The sequence below is a fragment of the Eschscholzia californica genome, unplaced genomic scaffold (genome assembly GCF_041429995.1).
Source record: "Eschscholzia californica isolate CP2 unplaced genomic scaffold, dmEscCali1.0.p SCAF_2, whole genome shotgun sequence".
Classification (NCBI taxonomy): Eukaryota; Viridiplantae; Streptophyta; class Magnoliopsida; order Ranunculales; family Papaveraceae; genus Eschscholzia; species Eschscholzia californica.
Window position 1 is genome coordinate 4010268 of NW_028238309.1, and position 15060 is coordinate 4025327.

Genomic DNA, 15060 nt, shown 5'->3' on the forward strand with positions numbered 1-15060 from the left:
TCTGTCTAAATCAAGCCAAGACAGAGAGAAATCGACTTCTCGATTGATAACCAGAGAACAACAGTTAGAGCGTCGAACAGAGCTAGTGGTTTATTTTGGATTTTAGGTACTCCGTTTAGTTGATTCAGACACCTCATCGGATAGTTCTCGAAAAAAATATGAATTTTGACTGGTCACACGAAAAGATCGGACATTGTTTGGCTATAGCTTCGTATTCGGTAGTTTTCTTCCAGGTCGAATTAATAATCATGGTTAGTTGTGGGATGAAAAGGGAATGAGAAAAGGTCATATTGGGTTTATAAGGTAATTAATAGGGGTTGAATAAGTAAGATATAATGTGTGGTGACTTGTTTATGGGAGCTATATAAAATAGGGACTTTAAAGTAAATGAATTTCATGGCCACTTCGTTAACGAACATGTGGCACCCCGATTCCCTTACTCCCAACGCCAAACCCACTTTCAGCTTACACGTGACCAGCAATTACCACCATAACCCCACCACCCTACTTCCTATTTCCATTTCATTTCTAAACTTATTAACAAAGAAACCAGAGAAGCTTTAACGACAGGAGATTAGGGTTCCGATGAACACAAACTTTATTCGTCGATTAGTTTGCGCTCGATCGTCGGAATTTGATGAAATTTGTTCCAGGTAATCCTATTCGACTTGTTCTACATATATAGTGGTTCAGAATTTTCAATTTCGTCTGTATTTGGTGGTTTTATGATAGTTATTACGATAATTGTATAGTTGGGTCTAATTTCTTTTGGGTTCATGATTTGGAGCAGTTATTCTTTAGTTTCTTCGAATGATTTATGTTCAGGATCATGTCTAGAATATTATGGACTATTTTGGGGTGTCTATATATAGACGGGTTGCTGCCGAATTATTTTACGGTTCGATTTTCGTATTTGGGCTAGTTTTGGGAATGAATTGGAATAGAGATGGTTACCCGAACTTTGTCGTATTTCACATAAATGAAGTTTGAGTTATGGATTCGTAATATTGGGTTCATTTTATGATTTGACGGTTCTAGATTCATAGTATTGGGTTCATTATATATATTGTCAGCTTATAAAGACTCGGAAATTTAAAATAGAGTTTGTGGGAAGTTGGTTGGTTTATATTCATTTCAGTTATTTGATGAGACGTCCCAGTGAATTGTATAGCGCCAATAGGACATTCCTAGTATAGTTTCATTCATTTTATGCATTCTTGCTCTGCAAGAGGACTCTTGACAGTTATGTAACTGTCAAATGACCGTTTTGCCCTTTCATATTTCAGTAGAACTAATGAACTGCAATAGGGAGCTCGAGGAGAAGTGGAGCTTAGTCAGGAGCACCATTGGAAGCGAAGAAGAGGTAGGATCCTACGAATCTTACTTGGAGCACGGGCATTCCCCGTTGCACCATTATATATATAGTCATTTTTCTTATAGTTCTCTAGCTCAATTTATGATATGATATGATATGATATGTATGTATGCGGTGTACTCTATGTTATGGATGTTTCTCTTTTCAAAACAAAATTGGTTTTTCTGAAAAAAATAATCACATGGAGGCAGAATCGCTTGATCTGTGTGATCGTTTTGTGTGAATTGTAAACACGTGGTGGCGGAATCGCTTGAGCTGCGTGTATAACATGGAGGCGGAATCGCTTGATCTGTGTTACGTGTATTGATTGTTTGACGCTGGGCATTGGTTGGTCCCCTTATTTATATTTCTGTTATGGATTAGCCATGAATTCATGTTAAGGGTTACACTCGGTGCGTGTGGCCAGCCGTTTGGTAACGACCATTCTTGTTTACCCGGAATGGGGTCCGAGAGAGATTGGGAGTTGGGGTATTCCGACCCTTGGAGTGATTAGGGGACTGACCAGTGCCATGTTTGTTTATTTATTCTGCTAAGCCACTGGTGAGTGTGGTTTGAATTCTGTAATGTCTTGTGTTTGATACTTACAATGTTTCACCGAACCGAAAGAGGGTGTTTACCCAAGTTTTCTTAATAAGAAAATACTTAATCCCTGAAAGTGGAAACTTGTAAAAGCTTGGCTTTAAACAAGGTTTACCTTACCTTGAGACACAAGAACGCTCTTCTCCTTCGGTTGATGGGACTTGTTAGGAGGGTTCTGTTCTTGTAGCTTTGGGAGCCTATCAGATCATTTAATATTATTATAGGTTCATGCATATGTTTGGGTATTCTTCGAATGGTCAATGAGTTACCTTGCGAGGAAGCGTCAGATCTGGCCGGAGATAGGACGCGCCTCAAGACGAGATAATTGTATCGCCGTGGGTATATGGCTCTACTAAGCGACGATACTCTTATGGTCGTCTGGGTAAGTCGTGACATATTCCAAGCGTATCATTGTTTGGGTGAGATTTACTATTCGATGCGTATTGAGATCACAAGTCAGCCCGATGGGCGATGATGACGAAGGGAGAGTTACGGAAGCTCTTACCGGGGTATTACGTGGATCCATGTGTACACTGCAGTAGTCAAACGTTAGATAAGGCGCCGCCTGCCTACGCACTAACAAAGGCTTACCGGTTCTTCCTAGCCGAATAGTAGGTGACCCCGACTGAGGGCGTATTCAGTCGTGATCTTGGTAAGCTAGAAGAACTATCTTGCTATATTGTTTTGCTTCATGTGCATATTGACATCTCTGTATATATGTAACACTTATAACTATTGATATATTAAAATGCTGATGTGTGTGGTGCGGGTAGGATGTCTAGGTATCCTACTGAGCTGACTTTCGGGTTATCTCATTCCTATTTGTTGTTGTTCAGTTGCAGGTATTGGTGACCCGGAGTGACATAGTTTACTTCGACGGCTCATATTATGTAAGATTATAATTTCTATTATATTTTCAACATAATCACAACGTTAATATTATATATGTATCATCTAGAATAGTTAGGATCGTTTTCTCCCTCGATTGTAATTGTACACATGTAAATAGTATGCACATTATCACTTTTTATTTGATGCTATTGTTATTTAGAAGTTTGTGAGATATGTATGAATGTTTGACAGGTTTTTCAGGTTTGATATGTTCAATTTATAGAGGAGACTCTGTCCAAATTTAGTCTCTTCTGTGAACTATTCATAAACATTAATTCAAGTTGTTTTTCTCTTTATGAAAACTATTTTGGGTTACATATTTTCCGAGCATATTTTCAAAAGGTTTAAACTATATTTGTTTTTCCGCTGTGTTTGTTCTTGATTTGTAACCCGTGATGAGAGTTTTGGCTTGGGTTTATATTTGAAACTGGTTTGAGTTAGTATTAGACCGAGTTTCTTTTATAAACTGCCGGACAAACCGTGATTCGGAACACGGGGCGTCACAAAGCAATCACATTTGACCGTATTTGGTATTCAACTCCTTAATAATGTTAGACCAATTCTTTAGAGAACTTCCAGCATATCCAAAAATCGCAACTGAATCTAAACATAAATCGATGAAATCCTTCTTCATTGTTGGGTTCAATTTCTAGATTTGTATATTTTTTTTTGTCTCTTTATCGGCAGATTCTTTACGCAAAATATTTAGCTTCGACATTCTTCTTAAACAATAGAAGTAAACAGACAAATAGATTTAATAACTAATTCAAATTTCTCAATTATTATTCTAAAACTCCTTTTATAATCATAAGGTTTATGATTGAAGGTTGTTCATGAAGTGAGTATGTCTTTCTAAACAATGATATTTATTTTTGGAGTGATTTGTTGTGTTACAAAGCATATACAATAATATTTATTGAACAATTGATTTTATGTGTATGGAGAAAACATTGGGATAGATTTTATTAAGTATGAATATTGTAAACAATACAATATCGTTTTTCTATGTTGTATCACTGTATCAGTTTGTATACCTTCTCATTCTTTCTCAAATAAATAAATATTTAACTAAACAATACAACCATGATCCTTAAAAAAAAAAAACAATACAATCATGATGAAGACACCAAAGCAAGTTATTAGGGTTGGTAACCTGCAAAGCAAGTTTCGGGTTTTGGTCAGGGCACAAATTAGTATAGGTATATATAGGTGTGTGGTAAGTTGCAACGCTTTCTGTGGTTCATAATGGGCAGGGCATTTTTTTTTTTTTGTGGAGGGGTGTTATGTAGTGGTTTATATTGGGATGAGTAGGCATAGGCATTAATTAGGTTTATAATGTTTTTTTTTGTGAGAAGAGTTTAGTTGGTTAGTTAGTAATTTTTATATTTTGTGGAGGGGTGTTATGTCTTTTTTAGCACTTATAGAGTAAGTGCAAAAAAGTAAGCTCCAAGTTGGAGCTTACTTTTTTGCACTTACTTTGACACCACTTAGAAGTGATATTCACTTATTAAGTGAAAAAACAAACGCTTAAAATTGCCGGCCCGCACTTATTAAGTGAAAATCACTTAATAAGTGCAAAAATCAAACACCCTCTTAGAGTATAATGAGGCGATTTGGAAGAGAGATAAAATCTAATGAACAAACACCTAAGATTTATCAATGATGTTTTGTCCCCGTCACACTCTCGTCCACTTTTATAGGTTTAAAGTAGAGCAAAATTACACCTATGTTATCATTGCGTCATATGCCACTATATTTAGCTAACAAGTTAACGAGTGTAGTTGTGTTATATTTTCTAATGGTTTGGCAATAATTTTAAAGGGAAATACGTTTCTTAACGCAATAACACAAAATATTGACCTGTCGAACGGATCGTACGTGAATAATGTGACGAATTGAGAAGACAAAGATCTGACGATCAACAAAAAGTAAAGATATATCAAGATATCGTTAAATGTATAAAACTCAATCTTCTTGATCCTCACATATCTTATAATATTTTCAAATATCATGGAATATCTTAAACTTTTATTGATCGATGGATATTCGTTTTCTCGATGCGTCACGTAATTCACATATCTCATTACTGTCTACGACCACTTGGTCTAGTAGCTTCACACTCACTCTGCACCTTAGAGGTCCCAAGTTCGAATGATGTGGAAGTGAAAATCTATGATTTTTTTATACATGTTTTCAAATTGACTTTGATATATGATAGTCATCACAATGGTGTTGATACATCCAAGATGTGATACACACGATAACTCTCAAAGCAAACATGAACTGGCCTAAAGCCCAACTAAACTACAGTCTGAAACCCATCTACTTTATTTATGCCCTAATAACTCCAAGTTCAATCATCCAGAAATTCCACCTTCTCTGGGGATCGAACCCAGGACCTCCAGGGACCTTTGGAGTATATGTGAACACTTTAACCACTTGGGCAACCAAGTGTTGATAAATCTATGATTTATTAAACTAGAGGATAAATAAGTTAAAAATGAGAATAAATGGAGTTTCATACCACAGAGCATCTCCAATGAAAACTCAAAAAAATTTCTAGTTGACTTATGTGTTGAGTCTCAATTGAGATTCTCTTTCCTATGTGGCTAACCTGAGTGTATCTAATTCAAGTCATTCTCCAATGCAACAAAAACTCTAATATATACACATGTCACACATATAGGAAAAAATAGTTGAGAAATAAAGACTTCGTTGGTTCTAAAATTAAATTTGGTGACTAGGATACTTAAGATACGCAAGAGATATCTCCAAAATAGAGTTTCTAGTTGAGACATCTTAAAACTAAATGCTTCCGCATCATCTTAAGATCTCAATTCAGTTTTGCATTAAAGAAGCTTTTTCTCAAAAAAAAACTTTAAAGTCCTATGTGGCACTTAAGATTTTAAGATTGAGTCTTGCATTGGAGTAACATATTAAAATGATCATCATCTTTTGGCCCCCTAAATATAATTGACTCATCAAAATGACCTCCTAAAAATGACTAGTTTTTATTTTGGCCATTTTTTATTTTTATCGTCAGTCAACTTTAACTGCTGACTTATCTGTTCTTTTTCTACTCATCTCCTCAAAATTCTTTTCCTCCCTATCATTTGTCACTTCCTTCTTGTTGGTCTTTGTAAGTCGGTTCTCGCCGACCGACAACCATATATATATATATATTCTCCTCTCCTCCCAAAACTTCCTCCGGTTGTCCACCACCATCTCTCATTTTTAATTTCTTCTTCTTTTCCCTTATTCTCGCTCGATTCTTCTCTTTCTCCTGATTTCTCTATCTCAATACTATGCGTTATTTCTCTTATATCATCTTTCAACAGCAGACAATGGCAAAACTAGAATATATCTTTTATGGGGGGGGCACCTTTTAATTATAAAAACCAATATCTCACAAATAAATCAAACAATATCTATCTATTTATTATGTTGTAATTAATTGTATCGATAGCTTCAAGATCGAATCAATAGAAACAAATTTGGTCCCACACAATATATTTCCATATTTGGAAAACAAAAATTTTGGACGAAAGTTATTCGAACTAATATATTTTTTTTAATCTTATTTGAACAATCCTAAAGCATATTGTGTGTGTGTGTGTGTGTGTGTAAATTTCATTATCTTCTGAATTATATTTTGGAAATTTTGAAAAGAAAGAGTCACACCATTTCAAATGGAAATATAAAGACAAAGGGAGGAGAAAAAGAATACTTTAGTTGCATTAAAGTATACATATATATATACTACTTTAGTTCCAAATTTCTTCGAACTAACATACTTTGTTTTTCAATGGACGAAACTTACGTTTGATCAACATTTTACGAGTTAAAGTCCATAGAATAAGAATTTCTTTTGTCTTATTTGTTTATTAAGGCGACTGACTATCTACGATTGCGGTTTTAGCCTAACAGGTTTCACATTTTATTTTTATAGTATTTATGTTGCATTTATAAAAAGTACACGTGCTATAAAAAAAATATGTGTTATATAGTTTCACTAATGAAGGGCGAGATTACATTGAGGTAGGTTCAAACTATTTTCTCATAGATTTGAGTTATAATTGCTTAACACTAATGAAGGGTATACATTGGAAGTTGATTTGTCTTTAATAACTATGAGGTGCTTGCAAAAAAAAACTATGATGTGCTTTCAAAGAAAAAGTATGAGGTGGCTTTGGAGTAATATTAAAGGGAGATCATTTGGAGCTTGTGGGGGCACATGCCCCCCGCATACTTCTTGGTGGCCACGCCCCTGACAGTAGACAGGGTTGTGTGGTGGGGGGTGCGGACTGTGCGCCCGCACAGGGCCCACCACCACAAGGGGCCTATTTCTCGAGATTTGGCCATATATTGCCGTATTAAAAACTAAAGGCCCGAGTGTTAACATCAAATGTGAAGTAGTTCATGTGGCATAGCATTGTTCTCGCGCGCCTGAGGTACCAAGTTCGAGTACGACTTGAGACCATCCCTTTTTCTTTTTAAGAAAGGCCACAGCAAAACATTTATATTAGGCGAATGCTATAGATCTCTCCTCTAATTATCACAAATCTCTTTTCTCTCCCTCTCTCTTGCGAAATGATATTTCTACAATTTTTATAGATCGGATATTACTCTCTGACACATAACTTTCTCTTTAATCTTCATTTTTTCCTCTCCGCTCTAGAATTTCTCATTGTTTCTATCGCACAAATATCTCTATCCATACCGTCATCATCATAAATTACTAAACTATAATTTAGGTTGTGTGAGATGAAAAAGTCAACCACAACCCTGCCATACACAAAAGCGACCGAATGAGTTGTTGATGTGTGGAACCTCACTTATAAAATTTTCAGATTTTACGTTTGATTATACAAGAAGGCCAAACTAAAATTTGACACTGGGCCCCCGAATTCTCAGGCACGACCCTAACAGTAGAGAGAAAAAAGAAGAAACCTCAGATGATTCCATTAAAACCTTTGATCGATGGTTCCATCAAATCCCTAGTCCATTAAGGGAACCGTCAAACACCAGTTTTTATGAATCTCCAACTAGAAGGTTCACGTTCTCTCTACTACTGCAGAAGGAGAGTAGGAAAAAAAAGTTGTTGGAGAGAAAATTGAGGATATTGGGAGAGAGAATATAGATGATAATGGAGGTGTGGTGGCATGACGGAGGAAGTGTTGGTGGTGGGAGAAGGGGAAAAAGGAGAAGAAGAAATTTTTTCCTTTTAAATTGTGGTTCTCGCAACTTGGTGACTAATCGATCTTTGGTGATTGACAAAAAGGATGGGGAGGGAAAGAGTTTTGAAGAGAGGGGTAGAAAATGAAAAGATAAATTAACATTCAACCGTTAAAGTTGATGGATGGAAAAACTCAAAAAAGGGGTCAAAATGTGAGTTTGTTATCTTTGGGAAAATTTTAGTGAATTGGTCATCTTTAGGTGCAATAATAGAATTATCCCAAATAAAGGAAGCAAACACCGTGTTTCGGGTCAACTTCTCACTTGGTCAACGCAGCAATTACTCCGCCAATTTAGGAGTAAGCAATCTATTAATTGGTGACTCAATTAAATGTGGGTGATGAAAACCACAACAACCCGACTAAAAAGTTCACAACACAAGCACAAAATCAAGGGTCTCCATTTTCAAGAGACAACTCTTTTTATCTTTTGATGAATTTTTCACTAACGATAAATATTTGATTTCTTGTCTAGGTTTAGTGTATAGCTCTACTTTTGTAGTTTCTTCTGTCTTTTCCTATTGTTAAAACAGAATTCTAATTTGGAACTTCGACCTAAAGACATCAGCATTATGACATCAACACCGTAATTTGACATTGATTAGAGGTATAAAAAGAGTGAGCATCAGTCACTTGACCATTCTTTGCTAATCGAGAGGTAGACTAATCAAAGCCTCTTCTCGTATTGTTTGGCGTGGTTGGGTTCAACCAATTACATATATCTATTGACTTATTTAAAAAATGTTAAATATTAACTAGAAAATCATACGCACACAAAAATTTCATCGATTATGAGATCCAAGGATAAAAAATAGAAAGTCCAAGATATTTGAAAATCTAAAAGATTGTGTTTTATGCTTTCAGAATACCTCTTGTAATTATTAGTACTATTATTAGATAGTCTAAATAGAAATAATAAATAAAGCTATGAACCCCGATTTACTATGTAATTATGAGTTTTTCTTTTTTGTTGAAAACTGTAATTATGAGTTAGATCCTAATTTGTATTCATTCGGTAATCAATTAAGGCAACGAATTAGTCCTCAACTGACAATTGTGGATATTGAGTTTATACGTGGACGCAGATCAATATTATGTGGATGAATTTTCGATTGAACCACGTTAGAAACTGATGTTCACTATTTTGTTTATCTTTACGTCTATCATGTAATCACAGATTTAACATCTATTTGTAATTTTATCTGAAAAAGAAAAAACTATTCACTACAAAATTTTGCAATCATAAAATGCTAACACAAATTGATTTTTTAGATGAAAGTCCGAACAACCTTACATTAAATAAAATACAATAAATTAGCTCGTAAAGATATCACATCATACGACTTACAGCTACGCGATAGGTAGGATTCGTCGGTTTAGTTTGACAGTTAAAAAAGTTTGGGCAAAAGTAAAATTAATTTGACGTGGCTCTATTTGGGTTGGCGAAAAAAATGTTCAAAGTAGTTCTTTTTTATCATTCTTACGGAAAAATAAAGAAATTTTTCAGATTGCAAAGCTTTTTGGGGTAACAAGATGAATTTAGAAATTTTTGTTTCCTCCAAACACCCGACCCCTTCTCAGTCCCTCTTCATCTTCTTCCACTTGCATCATCATCTTCTTCTCTTCTACCACTAATCCCGGCAACATCTCCACCCATCAAATCGGTCAAAACTTCTTCCCTTTTTGTGTTTCTCTCTCCCTGCCTCCCTCCTCTCACCACGCTCCGACGGAAGGGAGGGCCCCTTCGCTGGAACTTACAGAGAGAGATGAGAGTATAGATTGGAGAGAGAGAAGAAAGAGAGAAGAAAGGGTGATGAGAAGATGAATAGTCCGACAAGATTCTCCGACCGATAACTATTCCGACGACGTAAAGTGTGTGTTTGGGAGAACTTTTTTTGTTGTTCACTTTTTGATATTTTAATCTCCAGAATTTCTTTTGGTTTTCTCAAAGGTCGCGGCTTTGGGGAATAAAGAAAATTCTCCGGGGAATAAAGACTTTTCTTAAAACTAGTCAAATTAGATTGACTTTTTATGTTTCTTTTTATTGCTAAGGGGCTTCTAATTTTAGAAGATGCTATAAAAAAGGTTCCTCTATCTCATCACCTCTCTCTGCCACTTCATCTTCTCGACACCTCATCATCTTCTCCGACGAAAGTCGCCGGCCGGCGACCTTCAAACATAAATTTTTTTTCTTTTTTTTTTATTTTCTCTCTCCTCTTTCTCTCTCTAAATTTTTTTTTCTTCTCTCTCTCTTTAGATCAGATCTCTATGAGCAGTAGTAACAAAAAAATAAGAAGGGTTGCTTGGTCAATTAATTCAACGTGAACTAGTAGTGTAGGATCTCAATCTTTTATTGCTCTTAGACAACCAGATGGATGAATGACTCTAAAAGCTTGTAATGATTAGTTCGTATAGGATTATTCAACTGAGGAAGATTGATTTTGATTCTTCTTTCCTGAATTCAAAATTTGAATATATTAATGGGTTTATTAAGGTTTTATGCAACTATTGTTTTACCGGAAAGTTAAGGGAAAGTATTGAATCAAGTTTTAGCAAGTGGACCTGGAATTCATGATAATGGAATGTTAATTATCCACGACCTAATAATATGAATTCTAAAAGGAAACTTGATTTGAAAAGGATGATTGGTTAATCTTTATTGGACGAGCTCGTTATTTGCATACTCAACAAACTGGTGTTACTAAGGAAGACTTCAACTTCAAATCTTCAATCATTATCCTTACTCAGATAATCTCAACCTTCCTCGACTACTTCAAGCTACAACCGTTAATCTCACGAACAAACCTTCTCTCTCTAGATCAGATCTAGAGAGAGAGAGAAAATAAAATAAAATAAATTATGTTTGAAGATCGCCAGTCGGAAAATTGTCCGGCCGGCGACTTTCGCCAGAGAAGATGATGAAGTGTCGAGAAGATGAAGTGGTAGAGAGAACAGATGAGATGGAGGAGAACTTTCAAAAAAATGTATTCCGTATTCCCCATAAAACTTTATTCCCCCGAGAATTTTCAAAAAAATCTGGATTCCTCGAGAATTTATTCTCGGAAAATTTTCTTTATTCCCCAAAGTCGCGGCCTTTCTCAGAGGCCAGCGCTTTGGGGAAAGCTAAAAAGTTTCCGGGGTGTAAAGACTTGATCAAAAATTAGTCAATTTTGTTTGACAATTTTATTTAGGGGGAAAGCAAAATACTTCTCCACCTCACCTCACTCTCTCTCTCCACCTCACCTCACTCTCTCTCCACCTCACCTCTATCTTCTCCGATTAGGTCGCCGGCCGGAAAATTAAAAAAAAAAAAACTTTTTTTCACTCTCTCTCTCTCTCTAGAAACTCCGGTGAAGGGGGTTTCTCTCTCTCTAGAAACTCCGGTGAAGGGAACCCCCTTCGCCGGAGTTTCTAGAGAGAGAGAGAGTGAATTTTTTTTTTTAATGGTCGCCGGCCGAAAAAAATTTCGCGCGGCGACCAAATCGGAGAAGACAAAGAGGTGAGGTGGAGATAGATTGAGGTGAGGTGGAGTGTTTTTTTTATTTTCCCTTAAAATTTATTTCCCCGGAAAATCTCTAAAATTCTACATATTCTCTTTAAAATTTCACACCCCGAAAACTATTTAGCTTTCCCCAAAGCGCTGGCCTTCTCAAAACATCAACTTTTTTTTTTTTTTGGATGAGGAGTGTTAAGAGTAAGTTCGGTTCGACCAATCATACCCACGTTACACGTGAGTAAACAGAAACAGCTAAACTCCATTACCCACATTGCTGTCTTGCTAAATCCAACGGCTAAGTTTGCACCGAATTCAAATGAGAGATGTGAGTCTTAGATTTCTTATTCCTTACTAGCTTAGTATATTACAACCCTCACAACACGTTCAAAGATGTCTCAAAGTTAGAGAGAGAAAGAGAAAGAACGTGCTGGCAAGAATGGTAGCCATTGTCCAGATGGTATGAGGATCTTTAATCTCAATTATTGGGACCTACCTTTAATCTTATTATTAGTTATCATAGAGATTTGTTTTCCACTTCCAATGGGAAAATAAGAAAATGATCTTAGCCGTTAATATGGGAGATGCTACTAGAAGCTTAAACTTTACTTCTAGGATCCACTTAGATATCCAACCTCATTTATTACAAAGGTAATTTAATAAGAATTTGGAGGTTAATTGAAATCACTAATTAAATTAAATTTACAATTATGCCCATTTATTGTTAGTAAGATAATGATATAGGGGATGCTTTTTCTCCTGTTGTTCTTTTTCGCCGTAAAACGCTCACCTAACTAGGTCAAATTGTCAACTTCATAAACCTGTATCATACGATTGGATTACATGTAGATATTTATTCAGATTAAAATCTTACTCGAGTTTTCACTTGGTTGAAAGAAGAAACTATTGTTTGTAAATAGGAGTTGGAGTATAAACTATTCAATTAAATCTAATTTGGGCAACTTCTAGTTATTTGACTTTAATCTTGAGTTCAACCAATCTAATGTAAATGAAATGTGAATATAAATATATTGTCTAAAATTAGGCTTATAACCAAAAGAGTTCAACTCAACAACTCAACTCAGGCAAGACAAATTCAAGAAAGTTAGATTAAGGCGCTTAGAAACCACAAACACCATCTAATGAGTACAGTCTTATATCAAAACACAAAAATTTGTGTTTTTTTTATCGTGTCGTGAAAAAGAACTCAACTTGTGAATTCATAGGGAAAGAGTTAATTTTGATGTTTGGAAACAGTAAGATTCGTACCAAATAGATCTTTTTAATAAATGAACACCCGAAAAATGTTGAGTTTTCAGTAATGTAACTAGAATTCACCACATAATCTTGTACTTATATGATATATATATATATATATATATATATAAATAACAAATAAATTAGGGGGTAAAGTAACCAAACGTGTAAATGTTATTTAATTTGCAAGTACGTTTAGATGAATCATTCAGTCACTATTTAGTCAGGGCAAAACCGCCAATATTTGGAGTCGCGATATATATTTACTCTTCAAAACATATACAAATAATAAATTACAATACCTAAAAAATAAACATATAAACTCGGTAAGACAAATCTAAAGTTGGAACAAACAACAAGTGTCAATTTTATAGTTTTGTTTTTCCAAAATCAAACAAGAGACCCGTTAACTCAAACATGAAGTTGTAAGACTAACTCAAATTGAGATATCACTTCTGGTTAGTATTGTTTTTTTTTTTGAATCAAACTTCATTAGTAGACCAAAAGGCTAATGAGAATTACACCATGATCAAACACTCGATCCTGACTAAATACGAAAACAACAAATTGATCCTAGAGATCAACATAAACAAGCCCTAAAGACCAACAAAGAAAATAACCTTTATTTAGAAACGAAGAAAGGAATCCGACGAAGGGAAAACCCTTCGTTGGAGAAACAATGAAATTCCCTGGTTAATATTGTATCACACTAGATGCGAGAACCCTGATCGAGGGTCTAAACTAGTCTAAGGTAATGTTTAGTTGTTTCAAATCAAATTCATGCCTTTTCAACTTATAAAGTAAGACAAAATTAGATAAGAAGAATTTGTTTTTAAATCTGAATTTATTAGAGAACTAACACATCTAAATACTCAAACTACACATAGGTTAGTTTAATTCCATATTCGGACTTAGAAAAAACAAATAACACCTTCGGTTTTATAAACCCACCTATAAATAGATTATTACAATTGAGAAAGACAACGCGTCATGCACGTGTTTTACCGAACACAAACAAGTTAAAATACAGTTGACACCATTCCCGCCCTGGAAATGATAATTTAATCAAAATAGTCTCTTAAATGTGACCATCTCTTTTTGGCAACTGATCTTTCTAACTCGTCGTCTTTAAAAGTTGATTTTTTTTCTTTCCCTTCTTGACATAACACGTCTAAATACTCAAACTACACATAGGTTAGTTCAATTCCATATCCGGACTTAGAAAAAAAACAAATAACACCTTGGGTTTTATAAACCCACCTATAAATAGATTATTACAATTGAGAAAGACAACGCGTCATACACGTGTTTTACCGAACACAAACAAGTCAAATGACAGTTGACACCATTCCCGCCCCGGAAATGATAATTTCATCAAAATAGTCTCTTAAATGTGACCATATCTTTTTGGCAACTGATCTTTCTCACTCGTCGTCTTTAAAATTTGATTTTTTTTTTCTTTCCCTTCTTGAGATAACACATCTAAATACTCAAACTACACATAGGTTAGTTCAATTCCATATCCGGACTTAGATAAAAACAAATAACACCTTGGGTTTTATAAACCCACCTATAAATAGATTATTACAATTGAGAAAGACAACGCGTTATACACGTGTTTTACCGAACACAAACAAGTCAAATGACAGTTGACACTATTCCCGCCATGGAAATGATAATTTCATCAAAATAGTCTCTTAAATGTGACCATATATTTTTGGCAACTGATCTTTCTCACTCGTCGTCTTTAAAAGTTGATTTTTTTTCTTTCCCTTCTTGACATAACACGTCTAAATACTCAAACTACACATAGGTTAGTTCAATTCCATATCCGGACTTAGAAAAAAAACAAATAACACCTTGGGTTTTATAAACCCACCTATAAATAGATTATTACAATTGAGAAAGACAACGCGTCATACACGTGTTTTACCGAACACAAACAAGTCAAATGACAGTTGACACCATTCCCGCCCTGGAAATGATAATTTCATCAAAATAGTCTCTTAAATGTGACCATATCTTTTTGGCAACTGATCTTTCTCACTCGTTGTCTTTAAACCCTTCTTGATATAACACATCTAAATACTCAAACTACACATAGGTTAGTTCAATTCCATATCCGGACTTAGAAAAAAACAAATAACACCTTGGGTTTTATAAACCCACCTATAAATAGATTATTACAATTGAGAAAGACAACGCGTCATACACGTGTTTTACCGAACACA

General features: G+C 35.0%; 1 long non-coding RNA gene across 1 annotated transcript; it reads left to right on the plus strand.

The window, feature by feature from the left end:
- The first annotated feature begins 524 nt into the window (after positions 1-524).
- Positions 525-3065, plus strand: LOC147555393 (uncharacterized). The gene is made up of 3 exons (XR_015235060.1): positions 525-653; positions 1287-1363; positions 2791-3065. It is a non-coding gene; the product is annotated as an uncharacterized LOC147555393 (long non-coding RNA).
- The last annotated feature ends 11995 nt before the right edge of the window (positions 3066-15060 follow it).